This window comes from Halyomorpha halys, unplaced genomic scaffold (assembly GCF_000696795.3).
Source record: "Halyomorpha halys isolate HHAL.00 unplaced genomic scaffold, Hhal_1.1 Scaffold945.1, whole genome shotgun sequence".
Lineage (NCBI taxonomy): Eukaryota > Metazoa > Arthropoda > Insecta > Hemiptera > Pentatomidae > Halyomorpha > Halyomorpha halys.
In genome coordinates, this window is record NW_027107924.1 from 134,209 (window position 1) to 143,102 (window position 8,894).

Below are 8,894 nucleotides of genomic sequence, written 5' to 3' on the forward strand. Positions count from 1 at the left end.
ATCTTATTCCTTCTTCTCTTTTTTGACATTTGACTTTCGCCGATACTTAACTTATATATATCTTACCTAAATACCGATATACTAGTCCTTTAGTTATAGTATACTTCCACTGACGCGGCTAGGAGAAAAGTTATGACTAGGATCTCTTGGAGTCCTACTTTGCCCATGAAGACTGCAAAGCTTGGTTTGTAGTCCCCAAGGCTTAATTGAAATATTCACATTCTGAATGTGTTTCAGATGTATTTATGTTATTTTTAATTAATGAATGGAATATGGTCCGGGTGCGGTAAAAAAAAGCTATTTTAATAATGTACAGTATAATTATACTATTTTATTGAGCCAACGTTTCGCTCCACGTTGTAAGGCTTCGTCAGGGCTAAAAAAGATACAAACACTATAGTTACAAAAAGGAAAATTTTAATTTATTTTTAGCCAGTTAATTACATTTTTTATATTTGTTATATTACCTTGTAAGAAGTTTATATTATAATTTTTACTATAAGCTTGTTTTACAAAACCTGAGATTGTGAGCAGTTTATATTAATTTTTTTTTAGGCCTAAATCATTCTTAAATTTTTAATATTTTATACTTACATTACATCACAAGATGTTTATATTATATTCTCATTTTTAGCCAAGATCATTCCATACTCCTTACGTTCTCTTATGAATTTATTAGTTTATTATTAGTAATGAATTATTATTAATACAATTTTATCATTAGCTGGTTTTCATTCATTTCCTTATTCATTCCCCTTTGTGTTATATTAGTCTATATTATATTATATATAATTATTATTTTAGCATTAGTTGTATTTTTAACATTGGTTTTATTTTATTTGTATTTTGTATGCTTGTTGTACTTAATAAATTAACTCATTAGTTGTATTTTAGAATAATTTAAAAATTGTATAATGTTTTAAACTTGTAAATCATTACAGCCTCTAGAACACCCGAATAATCAAAATAGATACTTCATTTTATGTTTGCTATCTTTATATTATTGCCTGCACCGACCGATACTTGTTACCATCTTGTCGAACCACAATTGTTATAATTTTCCGTATAAATATAAATAATAAAAAAAAAACAGGGATTAGTCACTAACAACATTCATTTTCTTCTTTCCTCACTTCATATCATTTCAAAATCAGGTCTCTAACACAGTCCAGCGATGTATTTTTTTCAAAAAAAGATCAAAGTAATAAAGAGTTTCTTCAAAAGAAATTATTGAAGATATTTTTCTGTTTAATATTAGGGAAACATTTTATTTAAAATGAAAATTCTTTGAATAAAAAAAAAATTATCATCTAGTGAACAGGTTTTATTCCTTGGGAGCGAGTAGCTCAGTCGTAAGGCACGGTGGTACCAATTCCAAGGACCCAGGTTAGAACTTGCGGACTTGGTTGTTTCACTGTGGCCCTGTGGGTTCTGGAGCCCTCCGAGTCCATTCAGCCTCATGAAGTGAGAACCCTTAATTGAATAAAATTCTGGCGGTGGAGCGTTATTCTAATCATATCTCCTCCTTGCACAATCGTTGGTCTAGCTACAGTACTTCCTTACAAAGTAACGCACCCCTAACCCTTTATGGGTTATAGCACTACAGATTTAATTTTAATACATATTATGATTTCTTAAAAACATAGACCATTCTATGTCAAATCTCACAGGTCATGAGACCCACAAATTACTAGTCTTTCTTCGCATTATATTAATGATAATAATTTAGTGATAATAATTTAGTGATATCATTATCATAAATTTAATAGCTGTTCTGTAGCTAAATGGTATAGTAAGTGTTATGGATGGGTGCTATTAGCAGAGAGGAATGAATGCAACGCAATACCTCAGCACGTGTAGCCAGCACAATATCGACAGTAACAACTGTGACGGCTTTGGCAGCAAATCAATGGCCACTACAGAAGTCCTCGGACGATCTCTATAGATTATTCCACTGCTTTTGATGGTACATATCTCTCTGTTTGTTACATAATACAATAATGCATAGATGCTTTTTTTTATTATAAAAACCCTATAAAAAAAATTCAACGTTTATTTGTTTTGTTTTTATGATCCATTCTCTTACAAAAATACAATTGTATTGATTCAAAATGAATATTACTACTAATAAATTTGAAAATATAATACTTTGATTTTTAAAATACTAATAGCAGAAAAAAGGAAGAACGTGTAGTATAAAGAATAATATCATATCATTATCTAATTTAGTTACCTTTTAAATATTGCTATATTTAAATAATATTCTAACTTAAGTCTCCTCTTTCCGCTTTAAATAAATGTTTTAAAAGTGATATAGGACCGTCCCTAAAGTGAGGTTTTGCGGGGTGGGTTGGCCGGTAGGGATTGCCCTCTATTATTTTTGATGTAATCTCCTATTGTGACATTGTGGCATGCCGTAAATCGACCAATATACTTACTATCTGTTATAAAAGTAAGGAAGGCTACCCAAGAGTGGAGAGGGTATAGCTGAAGCACAAGATGGCGCATGCGACTTTCCACACACAGTAGACGTACACAAACTCACCTTAGAATACCTCAGGGTAATGAAGGAGTGAGCTCTTATTCTATACATTTTTATATTTGTACGTGTTAATGAGTGAGGGTACGAAAAAAAATGTGAAGAGGTTCGGTTTCATACCATCATCCAATTTAGCTAACTTTTATATATTATTCGATTTAACCAATATTCTAACTTAAGCCTGCTCATCTCGTTTTAAATAAATGTTTTAAAAGTGTATGTCATAACAATAGATACAAAAAACATAATACATAAAAAATATAAAAAACATAACAATATCTCACGGATACATATGTACCATGTAATATGTATGTATTAACCAAATATAAAAATAAAAGAGGTTAAAGCCATTACAACCGCTACCTTCATTGGATCCTGCACCATAACTTTAAATGCCACTAGGCAATCCAAGAAATTCTATATTTAACAGGTATCCATATAACTACCTCCTTATATGACAGATTATTACATAAACTAACTTATTTTCGTTTCACGAGGATACGAAATAAAAATTATAAAATAACTATTTTAAAATATTATAAGCAATATAGAATAGATAGAGGAATGATCAATCATCATCAATGATTACTTCCTTAAAAATAAAACTTAGCTAAGCTATATCTAAAATGATATATAAATTGTGAAAAACTACATAAACGTGAACAAAGTAAATTAAAGAAAATAAAAATAAAATTTACTGTGAAAAGTATAAGAAAACAAGAATTACAAAAAGGTATAAGACAATTAATGAAAACGGAAATAATAACAACTAAGAAAGTAGATAAAAATACAATAAAGGTAAAGACAAAAATAAAGGTGTTTTCTTTAATTTCCTTTGTTCAATTTTATATAAATTTTCACAATTTTTAAATAATTTTTAGCCCTGCGTTAGTTTACTTTTATAATATATAATTTTGTATCATCCAAAGGAACTGTGTGATTTGCTAAATTTCAGGAAATTCAATTCTCAAATAAAGCATAAAGAAAATTATGATTTTAAAAATTCATATATAAAAATAGAAGGAAATTTTAGTATTACAAGGTGGCACTTGACAGTCATGCCAGCAATAATCGCAGCAACTGCATTGTGGATAACAGTATTTACAGTCACGTTATTATCTACTGCATTAGTATTGTCGCACTTGGTCAGTTGGAGTTGATTTAGTTTACTGGCACGGCAGCAACTGTCGCATCTGTGAGACAGGACATAACAACGGTCCCTGCCAATCTTTTATAAATCATAGAACAAAAAACCTTAACTCTTACAATTTTTTTTTCTCAAAGCCAAAGTCATATTTCTAGGAGGACTTCTTTTATAAAATATCTTTGTGAAAGAACTTTGCTAGTTTAATATCGGACTTAGCCGGTTAGTAACACGTTTTCCCATTTTGGTTACAGGATATCCTCATTCTCACACAGCGTGTGGTATAATCATGATTTTTAAAGTGAGAAATTGTATAACATAAAATATACTTTATATGGAATGAATATAATAACTGATAGCTAAGATGAATATATTAACATTTGAAATAACGTTAATTAAAAGAATAACGTAATTTAAAAATTAAGCAATACTTTTTTATTATCTTTATAATATAATATTATATTAATTTTCCTATTCTAACAAAGTAAGGGATATTATTTTATTTACAAAAAAGTTCTAAAATCGATGGAGCCGCGATCAACATGTTATAAAAAATTCACACTATAATCACAGAACAGCAGAAGGCAACAATTAGACGTCGCCAATGTTGAATCAGGTAAAACCGGTCAACTATTGATCAAATATCGTTCCTGTGCCTTCCATCAGAAGAGATTTGGGGACACCCTCTTATATATCAACCTGTAAACATTGATTTCGAAACTGCTTGCGATTCAATTGGCTCCCAGAATTCCGTATTTTAATAGAATACAATCTTGGCAGTATTTTTTTCCTCTTTATACTGCCGGTCTAAATGAAGGCAGTAGACTCCACTTCAATCGTTATGAGATAATACTAATTTAAATGGAACATATTAAAAGAATAAAATAAATCTTCAACTGGTGAGGTAATTTAGACTAAATTACTTTTTCTTCAGATATATCATAGATATACTGTGCACAAAAAAGTTTTGATTTTTTCTATCATTCTGATAAATATTTATCAAACAGTTCTTGTTTTTTTTTTATTCAACTTTATCATATTATTATCTGACAAACATAAGTAACTCAAACTGTCTTATCAGGAGTTCGAACTGAATTTTTATCTTTGAAGGTATAAGCATAAAAAATTTATAACATCCTTAAACCACCATTAAAGGATTTCCTCTTATTTTTTCTAGGATTTGCCAAGATTCTCAGAGATATTTTATCTTACATCATAAACCTCTTGTTAAGGATTTATATATCTGTAGTATCCAGATTAGATGAAGTTATTATTTATTTATTTTATTTTATTTTTTTACTGCTGGATTCTTTTATTCTTAATAATTATTATTTATTAGCATATTTTAAAATATTATGAGCCTTAGAATGTTGGTTTTATTTTAATCTTTATGATAGATTAGCTTATGTAAAGCTATAATAATGATGTTCTTTCCCATAAAGTGAATTTTATGGAAACCCTGTGGGATTTTAATGATCATTATCAACCAGAATTATTTCTCACAAAAAAATCAATCTGGGCTTTTCCTGAATAAAATGAACTTTCGATCGTCTCCCGAAGTTGCTAATCTAAATTTTTAATTTCAATCCGAACCCAAACAATATTTCATAATATCAGGAGTATTCGACTTTTGCGTTTATTTGATTCTGTTTTGACTTCGTTTCTTAAACCATATCTAATTCACACGACCGCTATTTATCTAGCGGCTTTCACATAGCAGACTTCTTTTTTTCCTCATTTCAGGCCAATGGACATGGTCGTTTTGTAAGCACAAGCCTCAGTATAAAATGTCTTATTTTTCACCGGTGGCAACTTCATACCTGAGGAAACCAATGCACTACAAAGAAATTTTTTAAACTTTCAAATTTTTGTTTCAAAACGTGGCACTTACGTAAATGAAATCAGAGGGTAAGGGAAAAAACAAAGAAAGAGAGTGTAAACATGACCTTTTGATAAGTAGTCCATTAGTTATTTCACCCAGTTCTTTGAAATTATACCAAGCAATAAAATTGAAAAGCATTAAAGGTAATTTTTTATTTTGGAGAGTTAATAATACGTCTATACTATCTGCTTTGTCAGAACAACAAATCGTTTTTGCGCTATTAACTAACCCATGCTGTAATCTGTTTTCCATGTTTTTTTCTTAAACAAAGTAGGCAGAATAAATAACTAAATATTTTACTTTTGACACATTTATTTTAATTTTACTTTAGTCTGTATGATTTTATTATGTATATATTGTAATAAAAAAAACAATATGAACACATCTCACTTCTTTAATTTGTATATTTTGAACAAAGTTTGGGGCAAACTGCCAATTATCCGGTTCATCCTAATTATTTTACATCTTATATTCTTCTCATTTTAAGATATTTTCGCGATTGTAAAATCTAATATTACCAACTGTCATGTTTTCTCGTAGAATATCCATCTACTTTCAGAGCGAATTAGATAACGTAAAATTTATTCGAAACATTATTCAAAATATATAAATTTACAAAGTTGAGAAGTATTGAGGGTTTTTCCCTTTAAAATAAATAAATAATTATTATGATCTGTAATTTTCCCATGATCCGTGATTAAAACTTAATGTGTACTTTTTTTATTTTAGTTTTCCTTTTTTTTCTCTATAAATTTTGGATATTATTCGGTTAGTCAAATGATTATAGTATTTAGAATGCGATGTATTAAATCTTAATAACAGTATTAAGACAGAATATAGCTCTATTTTAGAATTATTTATGACAAAAAATTCTCCTGCCGTGACCAGGATTCGAACCTGGGTTATTGCGGCCACAACGCAATGTCCTAACCACTAGACGATCACGGCTGCCCAGGAGCTGAAGAGAAATCGGAATACTAAAAGTAAAAGGCTACGGAAAGTGTCTCCATTCTATTGCTGATTTTTAAAAAATGCGATTATCGAGCGATCATTTTATGGATTTATTAATGTTAAAAATGTTTTTTGTTTTTTTTTAATATTTATTTATTGCTATTTACAACTGTACATTATAATACATTTAGTAAATCTGATCTAAGTTAAATTGGAGTGTTACAGGCGTGTAGAGAAACTACCCATTGGTAGCACTCTAATGACATTTTACATTAGCTGGTCTCGTGGCCATCTTATTTTCAGGCGCCTCGGAGGATTGTCAGGAATGGAAGAGGATGCAAGATTAGAAACTAGGTGGTTCGAGTGGTTAGAGAGTTTATAATGGAAGTAGTGATATCTGGTTCGGGCTAGATCTGATAAAAATGTAATTTTGATTTTCATCTATCTTTTTAAGAGTATACTTTTAGTTGAATATGCACATTAGTCACAAGCCTTATAAAGGCCGAAACGTCTTCACAAATAAAATAAATTCCATTTATATGTGTTAATTTCTACTCTGCTGGCCGCATTCCTCCAACTATGTTCTTCCCATATTGAAAACATATAAACACTAATATAAAAACATCTATCTAATCTAAAATATTATTATTACTTTAATTGGATCAAAGCTGTCGATTTCCACAAGAGATAAACGAACCCCCAACGAATTCTTGTCAGTTAAGGTTATGTAAAGTAGTTTTACATATTTATTGTGTTTGTCTACATCTCTAATTTTGTTAAAAGATTTTTGTGCTTCCGTATCAATTAATAAATTTCATTTCTAAATTCCTCTTTATATGTTTTCGGAGGTGCAGAAAATGAAATTAAGGTCATCTACGTGGCTTAAGGGAAGGCATTATCTCGACGTGCTCCAACAACACGTAAGGTATAAAAAAGTAAATCTACGAACACAAGGGATAACGTGGACTGCACTTCGTCCTATAACAGTCTATTGTGGGCGGTACAAATGAAGAGTGCACCAAGGGAAAACAAGGAAAAACACAGAATAGTCGTCGATTACCGCAAGCTTGTTTCAGGATAATCTGGACAGGTCGGGCGGTGCAAACTTTTTTAGCACAGTGGACTGAAAGGCAGGGTACCAGCAAATTAAAATGCACTTCAGTGTTCATCATAAGACCGCGTTCACCTTTTTTTTGTTTTTATCATTTTGTTTCTTAATTTTAGTTTTGTTTCATTCTTTCTTTTATTACATATTTATAATTTTAATTTTTTAAATGCATAAATTTGACTATTATTACGTTTTTTATTATTTATATTACTTAAAATTATTCAATAGTAATAGCATTGTAAATCGTTAGGGGTGTTAAAATCAAAATTGCCAAAAGTATTCCTATTTGTTCTAATAACAATGTAAGTCCCACAGGCTGATCTTGTGATGAAGAAATATAAAAAATTATATGTAGTAATGTTATAGTTTTTTGTTGTTTTTTACTGTAAGTAGAAGTTAGTAACTGTTTAAAAAAATCGTTAATTAATAGAGCACATCCAGAATCAACAAATAATAAATTAAATTTAAAAAAACAAATAATTTTTCATAATTAAAAATTTTACTTAACTTTATTTTTATTTTAGGCTCACTACTAGTAAGATAGTGTACCACTGGCCACGGCACATGACCCGGAGATCAGTGCCAGTAGGAGGCAGTACCTCAGTAATTGATGGTAACGACGTGCTGTTGCCACGTTCCGTGACCGGTTGGCGTGACAGTCGTGTACCTCTTTAGGTAAATATCCGTCTCGGCTCTGACTATCTCCTTTAAGTGATTGTGGTTTCGAGGGACAAATATCCCTCTGCGTGTCGTCTCACTTCCTCTTTATGGACATCAACCTGAAACGATTTTGGTCCTATCGTAATTGTTTCTTAATATTCTCAACCATGTTTATTATGTCATAAATTATATCTATGGTTGGATACCGTCAGGAAAGATAATTTGGATCTCTTTCAAGGTAGAAAAGAAATTGTTTACCAACTTATTTTGGTTATGAGTAAATGAAAACAATATGTTTTGTACCTATTATAAAGGGGAATGGTTTAAGCACTGAGTTAGTTGATGATTCTACCATTTCTAGAATGTAAATTAAGAATTATTATATATATATATAGTTAAGTATCGGCGAAAGTCAAATGTCAAAAAAAAAGAAGAAGGAATAAGATGTAACACGTTTGAACTGCTGTAACATACTGGCTTTATTGTATTCGGTACATCTCTTATATACGTTCGATCAGCTGATACCCTCAGTCAGCTGACATCGAAATAACAGCTGACTCATACCGTAACTCCCCCCCACCAGTTTACGAACAATCCTCGTAAACTAATA

The 8,894-nt window shown here is 30.3% G+C and overlaps 1 protein-coding gene and 1 non-coding gene across 3 annotated transcripts in view; one reads left to right on the forward strand and one right to left on the reverse strand.

The window, feature by feature from the left end:
- The window catches only part of msi (musashi), a 562,348-nt gene that overhangs the window by 91,611 nt on the left and 461,843 nt on the right, over positions 1–8,894 (forward strand). The gene's annotated exons all lie outside the window — the stretch shown is intronic.
- TRNAH-GUG (transfer RNA histidin (anticodon GUG)) lies at positions 6,442–6,513 on the reverse strand. Its single transcript has one exon. It is a non-coding gene; the product is annotated as a tRNA-His (tRNA).